A 22,308-nucleotide genomic window follows, 5' to 3' on the forward strand; every position below is an offset into this window, starting at 1 on the left:
CCATTACCTTTGTTCTAATAAGAATCTAATGAACCAAGGTTACTTTTTAATTAAATAATGGTTATAACCCTAATCCGGTCCTAACTAATCCAGTCAAATCGAGTTGTTGTCAATATAGCTGTTTTATAGCCATTGAAGTTTCTGCTCTATCTATTTAACATGCAAAGCCTGATCTGCTCATTCAACTTGTCCTGACGATGAACCACACTAGTTGGTTCAAAACGCGTCGACAAATGAAATATCTTGTGATGTACGCCGAAAAATCTCTCATAAAATACTAACATGTTTTTATTATTTTTATTTTTGTCATCCTTTCTGTTCTATTTTTATATTTAAAGTTTTTTTTTTTACATTTTTATAGATTTTTTGTCTTTTTATATATTTTTTTGTATTTGATTTTTTTAATCTTTTATTATTATTATTATTATTATTATTTCATGTTTTATTACTAACATGAAAATCACCAGCATTTAAAAAATATTATCTACACTTAATTCATTATAAAATTTAAAGTGTAAAAACTAAGCCCTCTCAACAAAAAGGGTTGATGTTATTTAACACTTTTCAATATCAAGATGAAAATCACTAACAAAAAAAATGTTCACACTTGATGCATAAAAAAAAAAATTAAAGTCTCAAAAATAAGCCCTCTAAAAAAATGCGTTGATGTTGCATCAACACTTTTCAAAATTAGCATGAAAATCATTAACATTTAAAAAAATGTGTTCATGCTGCATCAACACTTTTCAAAATCAGCATGAAAATCACTAACATCGAAAAAAATGTTCATACTTGATACATAAGAAAAATTAAAGTGCCAGAAATATGCTAAATAAAAAAGTGTATTCTTGCATCACCACTTTTCAAAATCGGGGGATTTTTTGCTACCTCAAAAAAACAGGTACCAGTTCACTTTCTCATTTGATCGGTAACTATGTTCTTAAACTCTCTAAGACTTTCCTTTTTATACAATCCCATGGTCCGCTAACCATGGGTAGGTCTATACAAGCTGACACAACTTACATAACAGAAGGGTAAAACCCTTTATGACACTTTACCATCTACATGCTCCGCGACCACATCTTGCGGAGACTTTACACTTTTTACATTAAAAATTGGTCTTTTTGCTCCTAAACTTGGGATTTTTCCCCAAAATTGACCCCAGGGGACCCTATCCCAACACTTAGAAAAATTGTGCACTATCTCTCACTAGTGCATCGGTTTGCTGCCTGATCTTACTTTGAAGGTAGATTTGCAAAAGATAATGTTTTCTTACCATGAGTGCCTTTTCTGTCCAAAAGGTACCACAATTGTTGAGAACTTCTCTCTAGCAATCATTGTTACCTTGGAACCCAAGAGAACTACTTCAAAAGATACCACTAAAAGAAGTAACGACGAAGAAGTTGAGAAAATACTAGTAAACTTTCCAGTATACGCAGACACTCAACTGTATGTAGAAAAGGACTCAGATCTTACATGGAAGAAAGTAAATGAAGATTTTTCAAGAAAGGACTTCACAAGACATATAGAGGGTAGACATGTATACATTAATGTCCAGAGATCAGACCTACACAAGGTTCGATGCAAATATCCATCCTTTCCATGTGCAGATGTCATCAACTAGATTGTCTCAGATATTGATGAGAAGTGTTAGTTTTTCATAGGGCTACATTGTTCTTTCCTTTAATAATTTTATTTCTTCATTTAACATATTAATTTCACCCCGTATCATCATTACATTATTCAGATCTACATCATTATTCATCAGCATATGCAACTATGTAGAAATAACAACATCGTCATCATCAATGCAATGGAACATAAAGGAAAAATAAAAGAAAAACATGATTACATAGAGGCACTAGGATTGGTCCGAGACCAAGGAAAACCCTTGTAAATTATTCTTCTTCTTAGATCATTATCAAATGATTTAGCAAAAGAGAATACAATGATCCATAACTTTATCTATGCAACAAAACAACTATGATATCCATGAAATGAATCTAATCATGCTTATAATCAAAACCATAATTTCGAGGACTACAATGTGTTGTCACTATTTGTACTCAACTGCTGGATACTGTTGAAACCTGTTGAACATTAATGCAAACTAATAACTCATATTTAGGTCCCAAACACGTGAAGGAGGATATATGCGAGTGTCTACAACAATCCTGGACCCTCCACAGAATTGGATGACTGTGTATGGAACAAATCTGGACGACCCCAAGTGAACTGGATGAGGGCGTCCTAGGTCAAACATACTCATATCTACCTCAAACCTTGTGCAGTCTCATAAGGCTTATGTGCGAGCATCTATGGTATCTCGGAATCTCCCTAGACCGTTACGTGCATGTGTCCGATGACCAAACTGGACTGCAAAAGCCCTAGCCTCCCAGATGCTCCCATAAACACTTTGTGCCAATGTCCAAGACTCCCTAGACGTTCTCAAGACCATACTATGCCAGCATCCAGGGATGAAAAACCTTAGTTATGAGCTAGTGTTCGAGATCCAGAAACCCTAGACACGTGTGAGCTTCGACGATGTAGTTTTGGACCCTTTGCATGGGCTTTCCTCCGTCAGACCTGTGCAAACCAAGACAATAAGAGAAGAGAAGACAGATTGATCAATGTGTACAAATGAGCTTGAGGTATCTTCTATTTATAGGCTTTCATGAGGGTCCACTTGGTTTTGAGGCCGACCTATCCAATTTAACATGTTCTTAGGGAAAACCTATCCAATTTAACATGTTCTTAGGGCCGACGTAACCCAATATACATGAGTAAGTAAATAAATTAAAAAACCAACTTTTGTTTATCCAAATAAGGTGATATTTAGGTCGATTTTAGTCCTCTCAAAAATAGAAATCCATTGTAATTATTATCTTCATCATATGAGCTATCCAAAGTGGAATTTGACAGCAGTTGAAAAAATTAACACTCCCTCTCAACTAGGGAGAATTCCACCTACCAAGATTTGTCCATCGATCAATATGCCATTATGGAATCTTCAAGTATCCTCACCCATAATCAGTGATTATATTTTTCAGTAGTCATCATTCCATGAACACCTCAAGTATCTTATCATCATAGATCATCAATGTACATGTTGATCTATCCCATAGTTATTCCTGCTTATCTCTTGATTTTTCCCTCTCATATGCTGAACATTCTCGAATCTAAAAGAAGAAGAATTTGTTACCAGAGGGGAGCTTAATCTACCACCCTCTATCCATCAGGCTACTACCTAGAATATCTACTAGTGGGCTGCTACGTGGAATATCATCATCAATCATCATCAGAGAGCATATGATCAAGGAGCACATCTCAACCTATAGCCACATCAGGGAGCACATCTTGACTTGTAAACACATCTCAACCTAGAATCTCATGGGGGAGCTATACAAATTCAACCCCATATCGAGAAACAGGATATCCAAACACAAATGGGACCACATATTGACCCCGAGATCACATCAACAAGCTTAATCTCAACCTAGAACCACACAGGGTTATCTCAACCCATCCTATTGCCTATGATATTCCCATCGATGACCCTGAATATTCATGTGGTAGAACACGTGCATCATAATCGACTTGGGTTGTACACCCCAGGTATGCTCTCAACTCATTGGACAAACAAGGAGCGGTATTGCCTACAAGCCCTGCTTATGGGTATGATGCCAACTAGGGTATACTCTATAAGGACCAAACAAGGGAGAAACATTCTCCAACCCTATGCAAATAGGGGAGCATCATCTCAAACCCTATGGGTAATAGATAGGGACCATACCCTATTTTCCAGAGTTCCCTCAAACCCAAGAGCCCTCTATCTCAATTCCTCACCCTAGGAGCTCAAGCAAGGAGGAATAGTTGGCTCAGTGTCCTCGATCAACGTTGCTCTCAGCATACTCAAATCTAGTATCTGCTTGTCTCAATAGCATTTGTTTCATGTTCATACAATAAATCAAATCAAATATCATGTTAGATCATAAATAATCATATAAATCACAAAAGGATACCATAATGATCCTCTTAAGGAGGTGCCAATGATAAGGTGATCAATTTTAGGCTAAAAAATGAAAGTTCCTATAATTTTTTGAAACCAATGCCAAACCGAAGAGCTCACCAATTTGAACTCAAAGCAACTTGTTTCATTCAAATCTGACATCGGATGCTCCCACAATCATGTTCTGATCGTTTTGGTAAGCAACTAAAATATTTGGAATTTGAGTTGCAGGGATGCCCAGTTAGCAGTCCATGCTACTGACTAGACCATGACATGGAAGGGTGACTGGACCATCATCGGCCATTGGCTGGTTCATAAGTGGAAAAATCTTAGTGGTTCAAATTTGGTTGAATTTCATTGGTTGATGATTGTGTTGAGGTGGCCCAATGAGGGAGTGCCACGTGGGCCAACCAGTGGCTGCCATGTGGCATCCTCATGGTGGAAAAAATGAAAGTTTGGAGCCCGAAAACCACCCCCAAGGATAAAAAAAATTACCTCATGCCAAACAACCAAGGGACAAAAACATTGCACCAACATGTTTCTTGTTTAAAGAATGTCGAATGGTCGTATTTTAGTTTAGTGAAATGTGCATTTGGGGAGCAGCTAGACTAAGCCATAACCATGGCCACCCCTGCACCATGACGAGGGGCCAAGGACTAGGGCCTAATTCCCACATCTCATGACCAAGAGGACGACATAGTTTGGAGGGCTAGCAACAAGGGGCCAACCCTAGGTTGTATGACCCACTATGTGACCACCAATGTGTAGAAAAAGGAGCCAGTGGAAAGGTGCTTGCCAACGGGGGCTAGCCCCATGTCAGATGTGCCAAATGTGACTTAGAGCCAAAGGAAAATGGGCTCAATGGGAAAGGCAGGCGATTAGCCTAGCCCATGGCCATGTGGCCCATATGTCCACAATTTTCTTCCCTAAGGAGTTAGAGGGCGAATTAATGGTCCAACAATTGCACTTGCAGAGGCTAAATTTGTCACGTAGTTAGCGATTTTCATGGTGCATTTGTAGGATAGTTAGCTAGAAAGTTCAAATTGTGGGATTTTTAATACTCAAGTTCATGGGAGAGCTTCTAGCTCATAATTTTTTTTAGTTTTTCACAAATTTGAGTTCATAAAGAGGCTACCTGGAGATTTTTGGATGCTCTGAATCCATTGGTGTCCTCAGTTTTATGTTTTGAGCACATATAAATGGCCTTTTTTCAGGTTGGAGGCTAAGAGGTGTATGGATCAAGCAGAGTTTGGTAGCATTTCTTGAGGGTATTGAGCATGAAGAAGACCTTGTAGGGGTTTCTTCACCTTCAAAATTCATTTGTAGCAGCTAATACTTGTAGGGTTCAACTCTTGGACATTTTTCTCTCTATGTCAAGTTGAGGGAAGCTTGGATTATGTCCTTCTTTTTGCATGTATGCTCATTTTCAGATGAGGTCTAGGGTCTTTTTAGGAGATTCTTTGTATTTTTGTAGTTTACATGGTGATTGCAGGTTGTCATGTTGTTTATATGTGAGATTTCTCTGCAAGAGAACATTTCCTTGAAGGGGAAATAACCACATAGTCATTAGCATAATTTATGTACTTCATTTCTACATTGAAATATGAGTGGTCTAGTCATGTTGATAGACCAAGAGATGTAGCCCAAGAGGGGTGAACTCCATCATCAAAATTTGCATTGCTCTTCTTTATGTCGACATGAATTATATGTGTTTTTCATTATGATTAACTTTCACATGGGAACTAATTCATGCTTGAAGGGACACTAAACAAACATGTTTCTTATGAAGACCCATCTTCCTACTTTCAAAGCATCAACACTTCCTAGTTTTTGTTTCATATATTTTTGGAAAGAGAGGCAGAAATCACCTATTCCACTTTCAGATTAGTTTGGTATCAGAGCACAAGTTGACCAAGTTGCAAGATGGGCAGCGAAAAGAGTATTCAAGAGCTTGAAGAGTGAAATTGGGCTCTTTAGATGGATAATATGGAGTTGAGAAAGATGTTGGAGATAGCCAAATAGGAAAAGAGTCACAACTTTGTGTTGCAGCAAGTGCTTGATGAGCAAGTTGCAGAAAGTGCTACTCCTGCACCAACAAAAGAGACTTCTAAGATGAAGCCAGCTTGTGCTCATGGTTCAAATATTGGTTTTGGATCATATGTAGAAGATGATGCATGTGATTTTTGCAATCATCTCCAAGAAGCACACCCTATGGTATTGGACAAGAGTGGATGGTTAGATTCATCTACAAGTTTTCCATCATCGTCATCATCAAAAGCAGAAAGGATGGATGACAAGTTTAAAAAGGTAATCAGTATCTCAAGTACTATTCCTTCCATTCATTTGCATAATAACTCTTTTGTGGCTTTTGAGCAACATACCAGGGGTATAGGTATGAGGTTTCTCTCTAAGATTGGATATGAAGGTGGAGGTCTTGGAAAAGTTAGTCAAGGCATTACCAACCCGATTATGGTTGAGGAAAGACCAAAGTACTAAGGATTTGGATATAGACGAAGAGAGTTTGGAGAATTCTCTACAAGGCTTGAAGTACATCAAACGTATGAGAATGAGATGTCACCACCTTGTGATAATTGTCGAAGTTGCAACTCCAGAGGCAGGTATAACATTGTAATGCATGGAAATTTTGAATACCTATGGAATCAATACCCTTGTACGTTTTGTGATGCTTCTAACCATTGCTTAGTTGTGTGTGAGTAATGCCTAGTAATGCCTAGTAATGGTTAAAATAAAGAATGAAATTCTAGGCATCAAACATAATGACTTTTTTTTTGCAAGAAGAGAACCTAAAAGCCTAGGAGAGGCAAAATTTGGGTAGACTTGTTATAAAGTTGATTTGTTAATTGTTTGTAAATACTTGTTGTCATAACCTATTTAGGCACTTTTTTAAAGTGAACATCATTGTCACTATGCTCAACAAGTAGGTGCTTTCATTGATGTATGTAATGGCCTTTTATAAGTCCACATGTCCAAGGACGTTTTAGTGAATGTACAAAGTTTGTTGTTCAAGTTTGTCTACAAATTGTCACATCATTCACTGATACAAGTATTCAAGATGAAACTTATGTGAATCAAATCTTTGTTTTCAAGATTGTATAAGATGATTGTGTTTGTAGCTAAGCCCAATGTTTTCATTGAAAAATTTTGCAGCGGGTCTTCATGAGGATGATAACTGAAGTACTTTTGTTGGGGCTTGAAGGGCACCAGTTGAAAATTTTGTAATTTGGATTGAGTTTTTGGGTATTTTTGAGTTCCAACCTCTTCATATGAACTAGGGAAGTAAACTTTTGGAGTCCAAAAGTTCCTAGTGGGGAGGTGTGATCAAGTGATCAATTTAGGCTCAAAAGTGAAAGTGCCTAGAACTTCTTAAAACCAATGCCAAATTGAAGAGCTCACTGATCTGAATCCAATGTAACTCGTTTCACTCAAATCCGACATCAAATGCTCCCAGAATCATGTTCTGATCATTTTGGGAAAAAACTAAATTTGTTAGAATTTGAGTTGCAAGGATGCCCAGTCAGTTGTTCATACTACTGACTGGACCATGACATGGTAGGGTGACTGGACCATCATTAGCCAATGACTAGTTGACAAGTGGAGGAATATTGGTGGTTCAAATTTGGTTGAATTTCATTGGTTGATGATTGTGTTGAGGTGGCCCAATGAGGGAGTGTCGCGTGGGCCAACCATTGGTTGCCACATGGCATCCTCATGGCGGCCAAAATTTCTTTGGAGGACGAACAACACCCCTGGGGATTGAAACCAAGACCTCAAGCCAAACAACCAAGGGCCAAAACCATTGCGCCAACATGTTTCTTGTTTAAACAATGTCAAATGGTCGTATTTAAGTTTAGTGAAATGTGCTGGGTGTGGAGCATGATTATTTAGAGGTCTTTGTTTCAGCCGGATGTATACCCCAGGATGATTGTACACCCCTCCATGTGGGGGGGGCATTGGGGGGACTTGTCCCCCCCACGGGGGTCCGGGGGGCCTAATCCCTCCTGGCTGGGGGGTTCGAGGGACAACGGTCCCCCGGTGGGGGTTTCAGGGGTAGCACCCTCGAAACTAAAAACATATGTAAAATTTCCTTGTAAAAGTATAGTAATTTCTAGTCAATCTGGGCTGTTCATTAGGCAGATGATCTGACAGTAGAATTTATGTTTAGTTTAGGGTTTTTTTCCCTAGAAGGAAACCCCTCTCTTTATGAGGGTATTTTATTGAGGCTGTGGAATATGTGTGTACTCTCACAGGAAGAAACAGAGAGGTGAGACTGTGAGAGAAAATAGAGGATATTATAGCACATCTGCTGTATGTTGTGTCTCTTCATTTTGCTGGATAATAGAAAGGAAGGACTGGCTGTTCGGGGTGGCGTAGCCCAAACTGGGTGAACCACGTATATCTGTGTTTCTCTAGTTTTATGTGTTTGTGTTTTTCCGCATATTATATGTCTTGCATTTCTCTGTCATATATACTTTTTCTAACAACTGGTATTAGAGCCGAAGGTCTATTTGGCTGACAAACTCGCAGGAGAGAAGGGTTCCTGGTTTGAGTGGGAGTAATGGCAGAATATGGTGAGTTTAGGGTCGAGAAATTTAATGGGAAAAACTTCCTGTTGTGGAAGATGTAGATGGAAGATTATATATATAAGAAAGATCTATACCTACCATTGAGTAGAAAAACAGAGAAGCTGATGGCTATGACAGATGCAGAATGGAACATTCTCGATAGAAAGGCACTCGGAATAGTACAGTTGTGCCTCGCAACATCGGTCGCCTTCAACATTTCGAAGGAAACAACGACAAAGGGTTTGATTTAGGCATTGGTGAAACTATATGAAAAACCCTCGACCTCAAACAAGGTATTTCTTATGAAATGGTTATTTAATATGAAGATGTTGGAAGGTGGATCTGTTGCAGATCATTTAAATGATTTTAATACAGTTACAAGTCAGTTAAGTTCTGTAGGGGTAAATTTTGATGATGAAGTTGGAGCTCTATTATTCTTGTGCTCATTGCCAGCAAGTTGGAATGGTTTAGTAATGGCCATTAGTAACTTCGTTTCTGGATCTAGTACTTTAAAGTTTGATGATGTTGTCGGTGCTATCCTTAGTGAGGAAATGTGACAGAAAAGCTCCGGTGAGACATCAGGTAATGCTCAGTGCAGAGTGTAGGGGAAGAAGAATGGAAAAATGAAAGAGCTCAAGATATCACAGTAAATCAAGGAAAGGCAGATCCAAGTCCAGATCGGGGATAGTGTGCTGGAGATACGGAAAGAAAGGACAACTACAGAAAGACTGTAGATCTTAGAAGGGAAAAGGAGATGCATAGTAAGAAAACAATCATGAAGCAAATGTGACAGGTGAGGTGTTACAAGATGCTTAAATTTTCTTTCAAAAATATTACTGACTCTTGGGTGGTAGATTCAGGGGCCTCATTCCATGCCACACCTAATAAGAAATCTTTTCATGACTATGTTAAAGGATATTTTGGACAAGTCCATTTGGGTGATGATAAACCCTGTAAAATTGTTGGAATGGGTAAGGTTCTTGTAAAACAACAAAATGGAAACCAATGGCTACTAAAGGAGGTAAGGCATGTTCCAGATCTGAAGAAAAATCTGATTTCAGCAGGGCAGTTAGGTGGTGAAGGTTTTGTGACAACTTTCACAGATAAAGCTTGGAAGGTCACCAAAGAAGCCCTGGTAATATCAAAAGGCGAAAAGGTTGGTACATTGTATTTATGCAATGGTATTTCTAGCTCTGTTAATGCTTTAACTTCCAAAGGAGCAGATGCAACATTATGGCATCATAGGGTTGGACACATGAGTGAGAAGGGGATGAAGATTCTTCACTCAAGGAATTTTTTGCTGAGTTTGAAGAATGTTTATTTGGAATTCTATGAGAATTGCATTTATGGAAAACAGAAGAGAGTCATATTTCTCAGAGTTGGGAAAGGAAAGAAGAGCGAAAAATTAGAGCTTGTGCATATAGATATATGGGGACCTGCTCAGGTATCATCTCTCAGTGGCTCTCGTTATTATGTTACTTTTATTGATGATGCAACTAGAAAAACTTGGATTTATTATATTCAGAATAAATTTGATGTATTTGATACTTTCAAGAAATGGAAAGCTTTTGTTGAGATTGAGAAAGGAAAGAAATTGAAGTGTCTCAGATCAGACAATGGAGGTGAATATTGTAGCAAAGAGTTTGATAGGTACTATTACAAGCATGGAATTCACAAAGAGAAGATAGTTCCAAGAACACCACAAGAAAATGGTATGTCAGAGAGGATGAATAGAACAATCATGGAGCATGCAAGGTGTATGAGATTGCATGCAGGATTGCCTTTACAATTTTGGGTAGATGCTGTAGATACTGCTATTTATCTAATAAACAAAGGGCCTTCAAGTTCCTTTGATGGTGGTGTTCCAGAGGAAGCATGGACAGGTAAAAAGGTAAACTACTCTTTTTTAAAGCCTTTTGGTTGTGAGGCCTTTGTCCATATTAATAAAGAAAATAGAATAAAGCTTGAGGCAAAATCAAAGAAATGTACCTTTATTGGATATGGTGTTAATGATTTTGGTTATTGCTTATATGATTATGAAAATCACAAAATCATTAGGAGCAGAGATGTAATATTCAATGAAAAGGTCTTGTATAAGAATCAGTTGCAGGAAAAGAAACAGGAAAAAGAAAACAAGGAATACACAGTTCTTGATGAGATCACTGAAAAAGTAAACATGCCTGAAAATAATAATAATAAACAACCACAACAACAACAACCACCACAACAACAACAGGCACCCCAAACACCTGAAAGTGGTGTTAGAAGATCTACCAGGATAAGTATACCCCCTGAACAATACTCTCCTTCAATATGTTATTTATTGTTGACTAATTATGGTGAACCCGAATGTTATGAAGAAACAATGTAGGTTGAAAGCAGGAAGAAGTGGGAGCTAGCCATGGAAGAAGAGGTGGACTCCTTAATGCATAGCCAGACTTGGTACTTAGTCAAGTTTCCTACAGGTAAAACTACATTGCAGAATAAATGGGTTTACAGGCTGAAGGAAGAAGATGGAGGAAAACAGAGGTACAAAGCTAGACTTTTGGTGAAGGGATTTGCACAGAAGAAATGTATTGATTTTGATGAAATATTTTCTCCTGTTGTTAAAATGACTTCAATTAGAACTATTTTAAGTTTAGTAGCAGTTGAATATTTTCATCTTGAGCAGTTAGATGTAAAGACAAACTTTCTCCATGGGGATTTGGAGGAAGAGATATATATGCAGCAACCACAAGGATATGTGGTAAAAGGGAAGGAGAAACTAGTTTGCAAGTTGAAGAAGAGCTTGTATGGCTTAAAATAGGCTCCAAGGTAGTGGTATCTAAAATTTGACAAATTTATGTCTGAACAAGGTTATACTAGATGTCACTCTGATCATTGTGTTAATCTGAAAAAGCAAAATTATGGCAGCTATATTATATTGTTATTGTATGTAGATGACATGCTTGTTGCAGGGTCTAACATGCAGGAAATAAATGTGCTCAAAAGAAATTTGGCAAATTCATTTGCAATGAAGGATTTGGGAGCTTCAAAACAAATCCTTGGTATGAGAATAACTAGAGATAGGAAAAATCACAAATTAACATTGTCTCAGAATGAGTACATACAAAGGGTGTTGAAAATATTTAATATGCACAATGCAAAACCAGTTAGTACACCTTTTTTCTATCCATTTCAAACTTAGTAATGAGGTGTGCCCAAAGACCCATGAGGACATGGATTATATGTCTAAAGTTCCATATGCATCAGCAGTTGGAAGCTTAATGTATGCAATGGTCTGCACAAGGCCTGATATTGCACATGCAGTGGGAGTTATAAGCAGGCACATGAACAATCTAGGAAAAGAACATTGGATGGTAGTGAAATGGATTCTCAAATATTTGAGAGGTACCACAAATCAAGCATTATGCTTTGGTGGCTCAAACATTTCTCTACAGGGATATGTTGATGTAGATATGGTAGGTGATAGAGATAACAGGAGGAGCACTATAGGATATGTATTTACTGTAGGTGGAATAGCTGTCTGTTGGGTTTCAAAAATCCAAAGTGTTGTTGCACTTTCAACAACAAAAGTAGAGTATGTTGCTGCTACAGAGGCTAGTAAAGAAATGATTTGGTTACAAAGGTTTATGGATGAATTGGGTAAGAAGCATGATATGGGCATGTTATAAAGTGATAGCCAAAGTGCCATTCATCTTGCAAAGAACTCAACATTTCATTCCAGGACTAAACACATACAACTCAAGTACCATTTCATATGATCAGTGTTGGAAGATGGAGAGTTGAAGTTGGAAAAGATACACACTAGATAGAATTCTGCAGATTTGCTAACAAAAGTTGTAACCAAGGAGAAACTGAGAATATTCTCAGTTTCAATTGGTCTTCAAGGATGATAATGAAGATGAGAAACAACCAGGTCCAAAGAGAAGTCATTGTCCAGCAAATGAAGCAGTGGTGGAGTTGCAACAATCATTCTCCAAGTGGGAGATTGTTGGGTATGGAGCATGATTATTTAGAGGTCTTTGTTTCAGCCGGATGTATACCCCAGGAAGATTGTACACCCCTACACGTGGGGGGGGGGGGGGGGTGCGGGGGGGACTTGTCCCCCCCATGGGGGTCCGGGGGCCAGCGGTCCCCCAGCAGGGGTTTCAGGGGTAGCGCCTCTGAAGCTAAAAATAGATGTAAAATTGCCTTGTAAAAGTATAGTAATTTCTAGTCAATCTAGGCCGTTCATTAGGCAGATGATCTAACGGTAGAATTTATGTTTAGTTTAGGGTTTTTTTTTTGCCCTAGAAGAAAACCCCTCTCTTTATGAGGGTATTGTATTGAGGCTGTGGAATATGTGTGTATTATTAGAGTGAGAAATAGAGAGGTTAGACTATGAGATAAAATAGAGGATATTACAGAGGATTGTGTTGAGGTGGCCCAATGAGGGAGTGCCACATGAACCAACCAGTGGTAGCCACATGGCAGCCAAAATTTGTTTGGAGGATGAACAACATCCTTGGGGATCAAAACCAAGACCTCAAGCCAAACAACCAGGGGCCAAAACCATTCCGCCAACATGTTTCTTGTTTAAACAATGTCGAATGGTCGTATTTAAGTTTGGTGAAATGCACATTTGGGGAGCGGCCAGGTTAATCCCTAGCCCTAGCCACCCCTGTGCCACATGACCGCAGATGGGGAGCCAAGGGCTAGGGAATAACCTAGATCTCACAACCATTAACATTGCCATATTCCCACACGTCATGACTAAGAGCATGATATAGTTTGGAGGGCCAACCACAAGGGGCCAACTCCCATTTGTATGACCCACTATTTGACCACTAACACATGAAATGGAGCTAGTGGAAAGGTGCTTGCCAAGGGGGTTAGCCCCACGGAATATGCACCTAATGTGATGCATTGCCCAAGGAAAAGGGTCCCGATGTGAAGGGCGAGCAGTTAGCCCAGCCCTTGGCCCCATGGCCCATATGTCCACAATTTTCGACCCTAAGGATTTAGAGGGCGAATTAATGGTCCAACAAATTACACTTGTGGAGGGTGAATATGTCGCTCAAATAGTGATTTTAGGGGTAGATTTATAGGACAGTTAACAAGAAAGTCAAAATTGTGGGATGTTTAACAGTCAAGTTCATGAGAGAGCTTGTAGCTCATAATGTTTTGGGGTTTTCACCAATTTGAGCTCAGAAAGAGGCTACCTGGAAGTTTTTGGATGCTATGAATCCATTTGTGACCTTCGTTTTATATTTTGAGCACATGTAGATGGTGTTTTTGTAGGTTGGAGGCTAAAAGGTGTATGGATCAAGCAGATTTTGGTAGAATTTCCTGAGGGTATTGAGCATGAAGAATACCTTTTAGGAGTTTCTTCACCTTCATAATTCATTTGCAGTTTTTGATGCTTGTAGAGTTCAACTATTTGACATTTTTCTCTCTATGTCAAGTTCAGGGAAGCTTGGATTATGTCCTTCTGTTTGCATGTATGCTCATTTTCAGATGAGGTCTAGGGTCTTTGTAGGTTCTTTGTAGGAGATTCCACAGTGCAAGTCTCAAACATAGGGGCCAACAACGTGCCCTCAAACACCACCTTCTCTAGAAATAATGGTGTAGTCACCATGAATTTTTCACTATCTCGATCTTTAGGTACTTTAGTTGTGGCCTTGCACAACGGAATATACTTTGGTAGTTGAGTCATCACCTGACCCTCCTTAGCATCAATCTCCTCGATGTCTCTGCATAGTTCTTCTTCATCCAAAGCCGTCGACTCTATCAGATGTTATGACCAATCCATTTTCCCCTTCTGGTGGACTTCCATGGGGTTTTTCTGGTTTGACTACATCACAGGAACCTACTGACGTTTCTTTTGCTTCTTATTTGTTGCCTTGGACATATAAGGTTGCGATACATAATGCTTAGGTCTGGGAGACCTAGGCACCATAGTCGGAAATCCTGCAGGGACAGACGGTGTTGCTTCCATCTTAGGGGGAGTTGCAATCATTCTAGCCAGAAAAATGTTCTTGGAGAAAGTTAGGTACGTCATCCAACCCTGGTCATGAAAAGAGTTCTTCCTAATCTAGCTTAGACATATAGTTCTACACTTGGCACACGACAAGGTGAAAAATATCAATACAAACTCTTTGGAAGAAAAGTGTTCGAATGTGGGGTAGCAGGTCATATTTATAGATGATTGTGAATTCGAATCCAACTGTTCCCTCTAATTTCCGATCATTAATGCATCTTTGGTGGAAACTTTCCAAATATATGATACATAAATGTGTCTTTACCACTCCTTTCAATGGAAATTTTGCAATCCCATCATCTACAGTGCTTCCAACAGTCATTTTTCAGCTAGGCCATGTGACACCCAGCCTTGTGGCACAACTTCTTTGGTGCAACTCCCTTCTACACCTTCTTCCATCCATCACGGAACCCTCTTGCTTTGTCTTTCTCACTTTTGGGTAGTGTAGTTTATAGTCTCATACTTCCTTGAAGTTGCCTAGAGTACTAAGACTATCCCACCATCATATAGTCCTGGAAACAATTCTCGTTCAGCTTTGTGAGATGAACTATGCTACCATCTGTAATTTCTTTTACGACATATGGTCCCAGCCAATGAATTTGAAACTTCCCTAGGAATTTTGTAAATTTGTTGTCGTATAGCAATCCCAGATCATTAACTTGAAAGGTGTGCTGCTTTATATCGCAATCATGCCATGCCTTTTCACAATGCTTTTGGACTTGTTGATGAAATCCTACTAGAAAACGATCTTCTTCTAATTCTACCAGCTACAGGAGATTCTCCTCCATAGTATCGCGATCACCCATATCCGTTAACGCTGCAATCCACAGACTTGGCACAATATATTCCATGGGAATTATAGCATCTTGCCCATAGACTAGGTGGAAAGGGGTTTGGCCTGTCAACTTTTTACATGTGGTCCTATACCCCCAAAGGACTATTGGTATGCGTACATCCTAGTCATTCTATTTTGTGTTGCAAACCTTTTTCAAAGTGATCTCCATGATTTTGTTGAAGGATTCTACCGTACCATTAGCTTGAGGGTGATATGGCATACTCTTCTAATGATACACCTGGAATTCCTCAAGCATCGCAACAATAGTTTAGTTTAAGAAGTACGTGCACCTATCACTCATTAAAATTTTTGGACAACCAAACCAGGACAAAATAAACTCAAAGATGAACTTTGCAGCAGTAGTTGTGCTATAGTCCTTGACTAGTTATGCCTCCACCCACCATGTCAAGTATTCAGTTGTTGTAATAATGTATCGTGCCCTGGTCATTTTCCCTGGTGGCTGAATTGGATCCACAAAGTCTATCGCCCATTTATCAAACACCTGGAATGTTATTTGTGGAGTTAATAGCAACTCCTCCCTTCATGACGGTCTCCCTATCCTATAACAAGCATTGCATGCCCTACATTATATCTTCGAGTATTTATGCACTATTTTCCACCAAAGCCATACACGTAGGATCTTTTGTGTAGTCACTCTGCCTGCATAATTTCCTCCCGCTCCTCTTGCATGTGCTTGTGCAAGAATGATTGGTCATTCATACTCTGGGAAACATCTGTGCAGTATCTCCTTGGAGCCCACTTTACATAAGTGTCCAGCGATCATAGAGAAGTCAGCCGCTCAGACCACCAATTCATTCTGTTGTTGTGTCGAATATCCTTTTATGTCTATCCCTGTAGACAAAAACTGTATTATATCTATAAAGTGATCATCTGTGACACAAACATAAAAGAGTTGCATGTGAAATAACCCTTCTTCCAAACTTGTAGGCTCATCACTAGTCTCAATCCTGGAGAGGTGATCAGGACTAATATTCAGGTGCTCGGGCTTCATAATCACCTCAAATCATATTCCTAGAAAATAAAAAACCACCTGCAAGTATTCCACCCCAATGCAAGCTTATTGACCAGGTATTTTAGAGCAGAACAGTTGGTATACATTTTGAAGTGTGCGCATAATAGATAGTTCCAGAATTTCTGTAGCACGTACACCATTCTTAGTCCTTCACACTCTGTAGTCAATTAGTTCTTCTCTGCCTTTGATAATTTCCTACTCGCAAACGCAGGATGCATCCACATGAACATGAAACTCCTTTTTCCAATCCGAGAACAATATAATGGGCATGGTGACGATTTTTTCCTTCAAAATGTCTAAAATACTACGGAAATATTCGTCCTAGCAGAACTTTGCATCCTTTTTCAATAGTCTTTCCATTGGCATAGTTATTTGCACATACGCCTTGATGAATTTTTTGTAATATCTAGTATGACCCAACGTTGCCCACAACTATTTTACATTCTTTGGGGCCTCCAAATTAACATTGAAAACTATCTTTGCAGGGTCTACCATCAATCCTTGCTTGCAAACCACATGACCCAACAATATTCCATAAGGTAAGCATAATATGCATTTTTTTAGGTTAAGGGTGGTCTAATGTCTTCGACAGGTATCCAGCGTGAGGCGTATACTAGCAACGTGGTGCTTGACCAACCCAAACATGATCCAATCATCAAAGTAGACTTCTAAAAACTTGTGGATGAATTCCTTAAAAGCCGCAATTACCACTCTTGAAAAGATCATAGGCGCATTCTTCAGCCCAAAAGGCATTACCGTATATTGAAAACAACCCCATTTCGTCACGAAGGTGGTCTTACTTCAATCCTCCAATGCGATCTTGATTTGATGGTACCCCGAGAAACCATCAGCAAATCAGTAGGCTTCCTTCCCTCCAACATTCTCCATCACTTCATCTATAAATGACGTAGAGAATGCGTCATGGACACACGTATCATTCAACTTCCTCAGGTCTACGCATATTGAAATTTCATTCTGTTACTTCTTTTCTTGGACTACCATGGGACTTACCCAGTCTGATTCCTCCACAAGTTTAATGATCCCAGCTTACGGCAACTTATCTAACTCCTTGCACACCTTTTACTTATGCTTGGGATTTAATCAGTAGGGGCGCTGCTTTACAGGCTTTTCCTCTGGCTTCAAAGTAATCTTCATGATGCCCAAATCCCCTACTATCCTCTTTAGATTAGAGAAATTTTTGGTAAATAAGTCGTGATACTCGCCCAACAACTCTGCAACCTTATCAATTGTATATTCATCCCAATAGTCACTTATCTTAGCAAACTTCGGCTACCCGTCCAATCCAATATTTACCTTCTTAGTCTTTAAAGGCTCTGATATGTCAAGGATTACTGCCTTAGGTCCCTCAACCTCGTGTGGTCCTTTGGACTCAGGAATACTAATGTTTTCGGGGTCATCTTTGATTTCTTTTGTAGTCATATTATAACATTCTAGTGCATGGCACAATTTCATATTCCAATCTGGATAGACCCATGCTACTGGTTCCTCGAGTATTTTGAAGATCACTGCTTTGATTTCTTGGAGTGCCTCATCAATAAATTTAAAGCCATCTTCAAAGCTGAAAGTTAATAGGAAGATTTCCTTTAGGATATCCCATTCAGCCATCCCATGTTGCATCTCAGTTTCCAAGTACTAGTTCATTAGGATAGTATCCAAAGTGTGACAAAATATGTGAACCCATTCTAGCTGTGATTCCTCTCCCCATGCTTGAGTCCATCATGCCAAATGTTCACACGGATCATCCTTCACTGTGTATTTCTTTGTCAGGTAGGTATTGGCGTACCCAAGTCTCAACTTCATCATCCTTTGATATTCTTTCCAATCGACAAAGCTTTCCTTATGCGAATGGACATGCTTAGCTCGCAGTGCCAGATCTAGTGCTTGGAACTGATGTGCTTCTAGTACATCGCTTCAAACTTATAAAAAAATTAACATCTTCTAACCCATGATAATAATGCAAATTCCTTACCTCAATGGATATGCATCAAAGTGATTTTGTCAACATATTACAGTGCAATGAGGAAACTTCATGCAATCGGTTCTACCAATGCTCAATCTATTCATCATAATCTAAAGTGTAGGAAGTATCCCTATCCCATGCAATTCGTCATCCACTGTAGGTTTGATCCCATCCTCATCGCACACATTGATCTTATAAATCCAATTAGGATCGTCCTCTTCTTCATAATTTTGGACCAGTTGCGTATATTGTGCACCTTCACTTGGATCAATTGGAACAATGACTCGGAGCTCCTTTCTTTCGAACGTCATCTTTCACTTCTTAAGATTAATAACCACGTCCATATCAAAAGCCCAATCAATTCCTAGTAGCGCAAGGTAAGGGTTACTATCATCAACTATCTCAATCACTTCAAATTCAGCTAGCGCGCTCACTCCTTCAATATCTACCGTGACCCCATACATGCACCCCATAGGAATGATATTTTGCTAGTTTTCCATGCGTAGTTGGATAGGAGACCATTACAGTGTAGCTCTTGCCATTATTTCCCATGTTTTGTTTGGTATAACATTCACATTAGACCCTAGATCGAGAATTACCCAATCCATTTCATACTTTCCAATTTGCACGGTTAGTCTCATTTTGTGACCCGTTCACTTATTCCTTTTTCCCAATTTGCACACTATGTGCTATTCTGGAGGAGTTTTAATTTTACTCATATTATTATCATTCAGTTCTTGTATCCCTTTTACTACCTTTCTATCCCTAAAAGCTTCATGCAAGTCTTCAGAAAGGTTGTTAGCAGTGAAGGATCTATGTCCTACGCACCGTTGTTTCCACGAGACTTCTCTTGACTTCATGATGTAGAGCTTTCAACGAAGCTCTTTTTAGCTTCCATAAAGGTTTCCTTTGTGTGTCTTAGCTTGAATCTAATTACCTTCTCAACAACCTTGTGTACCTATCCTTTAGCCTTCGGATGCTTCCCCTTATCTTCTCCAATGGCTATGCCACTTCACGTCATGATATTAATGCTAGGCTCCTCTTCGCGAGGCTCCGCTCTCATCATTTGGATACTATGCGTAGTTGTTTGGGATTTCTTTTCCTGCATCTTCTCTAATAGTAAGGGGAAATATTCTATAACATCAAAAACTACTGGTAATACTAACAGGAAGGGTGCGTCGGGATTTGACAGTCACGTGAAAAATGACCTGCCTCTCCACAATTGTAACAAATAACCTGTCTGCGACCCCTTCCAGCTCCTCCTTCTCGTCCTCTTCCTTGACCTTGGAATCCTCCGTGTGTTGCACCTACACCCTAATCACGAGTCTAATTTTCCATATGCATCCTATATGTAGGGGTTCGCTCCACCATTAGTTCATAGCTTCAGCAGTTGCGCTCATCATGCCCAACCGATTTGCATAAAGTGAAAAATTGTTGCTGTTGAGTTTACACAAACTTTTGCATGAGATGATAGTTATCAGTCATGTGCTTCCAAAATATTTTATAGATAGTGCACCATAAGGCTACTCATGTGCTTGGCCCAACATTGTTTCTAGCTTTAGGGGGACAAGACCTCCCTCAATAAGGTAATTCTGATAGACTAGACAATGTTCCTTATCATGACCATGGCCTTTACACTTTAGGCACCAAATTTCCACGCGCACCTCAAGCTGGACTTCCTTTCCCTTCTTAAGGCTTTGTAACTCCATGTGTGGGCTGGCTAGTTGTGACAAAATATGTTGTACCCCTAGATTCATATCATGCACTAGTGAAGCTTCCAACCTCATGGAAATCTCCAAGGCTTCAACTTGCGTTCCTATTTTCTATTACGCAGTGGTAATCTCAGATGAGGTAGGAGCAAAGCAATGTACCGGTCTCTATGTTGATCATCTATAATTATCATGTTAGCCTGCTCAATCAGACACTTCAATCATTGATAAAAGTACCACACGGACTCGTTTACCCTTTGTTAAATCTCTTTAAATTTTGTTACCGACTGGGCTTATGATTTGGGTTTCTTAAACTCATTGTTTAGTGCTTGTTTGGTTTCTAGCATAGTTGTGTTGGGTTTACCTCAGCAAAACTTGATATACCAACTCAACGCTCTATCCTACAATCCTGTGACTAGTTTTTCTTTCTTCACATTGTCATCAGTGATCTATTATGCCTTCCATACAACATCTGTGATGAACCAAAATTTCTTGGGGTCTTAAGTCCCCAAACCCTTAAATACATGCATCTTCATAGTGTTGTCCATGTTAAATGATGGAGGTGGATGTGGAGGCAAAGGTCTAGGTGTGTGAAGTGGAGGTGGAGGCGGAGGTGGAGTGTATGAATGAGGTATCCCTATGATACCCTGGCTTACGATATGCAACTCACTTCATGGGGTTCTCAAAATACTACCTTCATCGTCACTATCAAATGATCCTAACAATGGACTATATTCAGAGCCTGAATCTATGTTCCTTCTAAATTCTCTCCCACTTTGTGTAGTCCCAAGCATCAATTTAAAGGAATAACCCTCTTTTCACACAATAACATCTTAATCGAGGTCTTTAGGGATTTCAAGTACTACCTCTCGGTCCCTTGAAAAACCCGTAATTTGGTTCACTGTAACTGGTGGATGTATCGATCATGAACTCAGTAATGAATCCTACCAGGATACTATCGATCCAGTGGCCAAAAACCCAGGTGATTTTATTTCTTAAGCCTCCAAGCACTTCATGAGTTCTGGGGTCCACACAATAGGGCCGTCAAGCTTCCATGTACCCTAATTATCTGCTAATTTGGACAACCAATCATGCAATAGACAAGGGAAAGAGAAGAAGAATATCTTGTGTTCGCTTGTGAATAGGTATCTATTCAGCCACTCTTCCTTCGACATGTGTGGATTCCTATTCTCCTAAGCTGCAAATGTGTGTAGTTTCCAATCTACCTAGTTTTTAATTTATTTCTTAGTGAGGAACCATTGATCACCCATTCCATAGATAGATCGCGGTCCCTGTTACAGGGAAAGTGTCTACTCAGAACTGCTTATCCCACTAAGGTGTGATAGCTAACTTAGAAACAAACAAAGTAAAGCTACTTTCGTTTTTCCTTTATAAAGTATAGATAGAGAGGAACAAGGAAGACCAACCTCTGTCTTGCGCTAATCTCCTGGTTTGATTCCTCTCTTCCTTGATAGTCTTTCGCTACTTGTTCCCTTGCACGCCCAGCTTCACAGAGTACCTGTAAGATCACAGTAGCATAGCACTATACAAAGACATGGATCTATAATCATAAAAAATCTAGGATCAGATGTAAATTGACCATACAAATGCAGCAAACATGAATGACACAAAAGTATGGAGGAAAACTTGAATAGCTTTTATTGATAAACAAGAAAAAGCCAAGAGGAGTTACAACCAGTTGTTCTGACCCAGCATCAACCTCTCAGCAAGGAAGCCCCTCTTCACCTCATACAAAGCTTAGATCACCCAACAATCTGATGTTTGTCTCAAGAAACCAACAGCAATTCCTTACAATATGCAAAATTCCAGCCTCTGGATCTCTGGGATGAGGGATCCATATATAGATATCTGTAAGGGAGATGAGTCAGCTTATGATTTGATTAGTGTCTTTCCTCTGATAGTTCTTGCTTCCACTTGGAGATTGATGATCTCTTACTCATCCTTGGTCGAATTCAGAGAGGCAAGTGTCACAGGAGAAGTTTCTGGAAGCTTCCATTGCCTCTCCACCTCGCGGAATGACACTGCCATTTGTCATTTCTCGCCCATCGCACCCCATAGAAGGGATTTTTGAAATGCAACACACCCACACAGTGTACTTAGGTGAGATGCAACGCA

This window comes from Pinus tabuliformis, chromosome J (genome assembly GCF_031772625.1).
Source record: "Pinus tabuliformis cultivar Carrire ecotype Pingquan chromosome J, CPIR1, whole genome shotgun sequence".
In the NCBI taxonomy this organism is placed as follows: Eukaryota; Viridiplantae; Streptophyta; class Pinopsida; order Pinales; family Pinaceae; genus Pinus; species Pinus tabuliformis.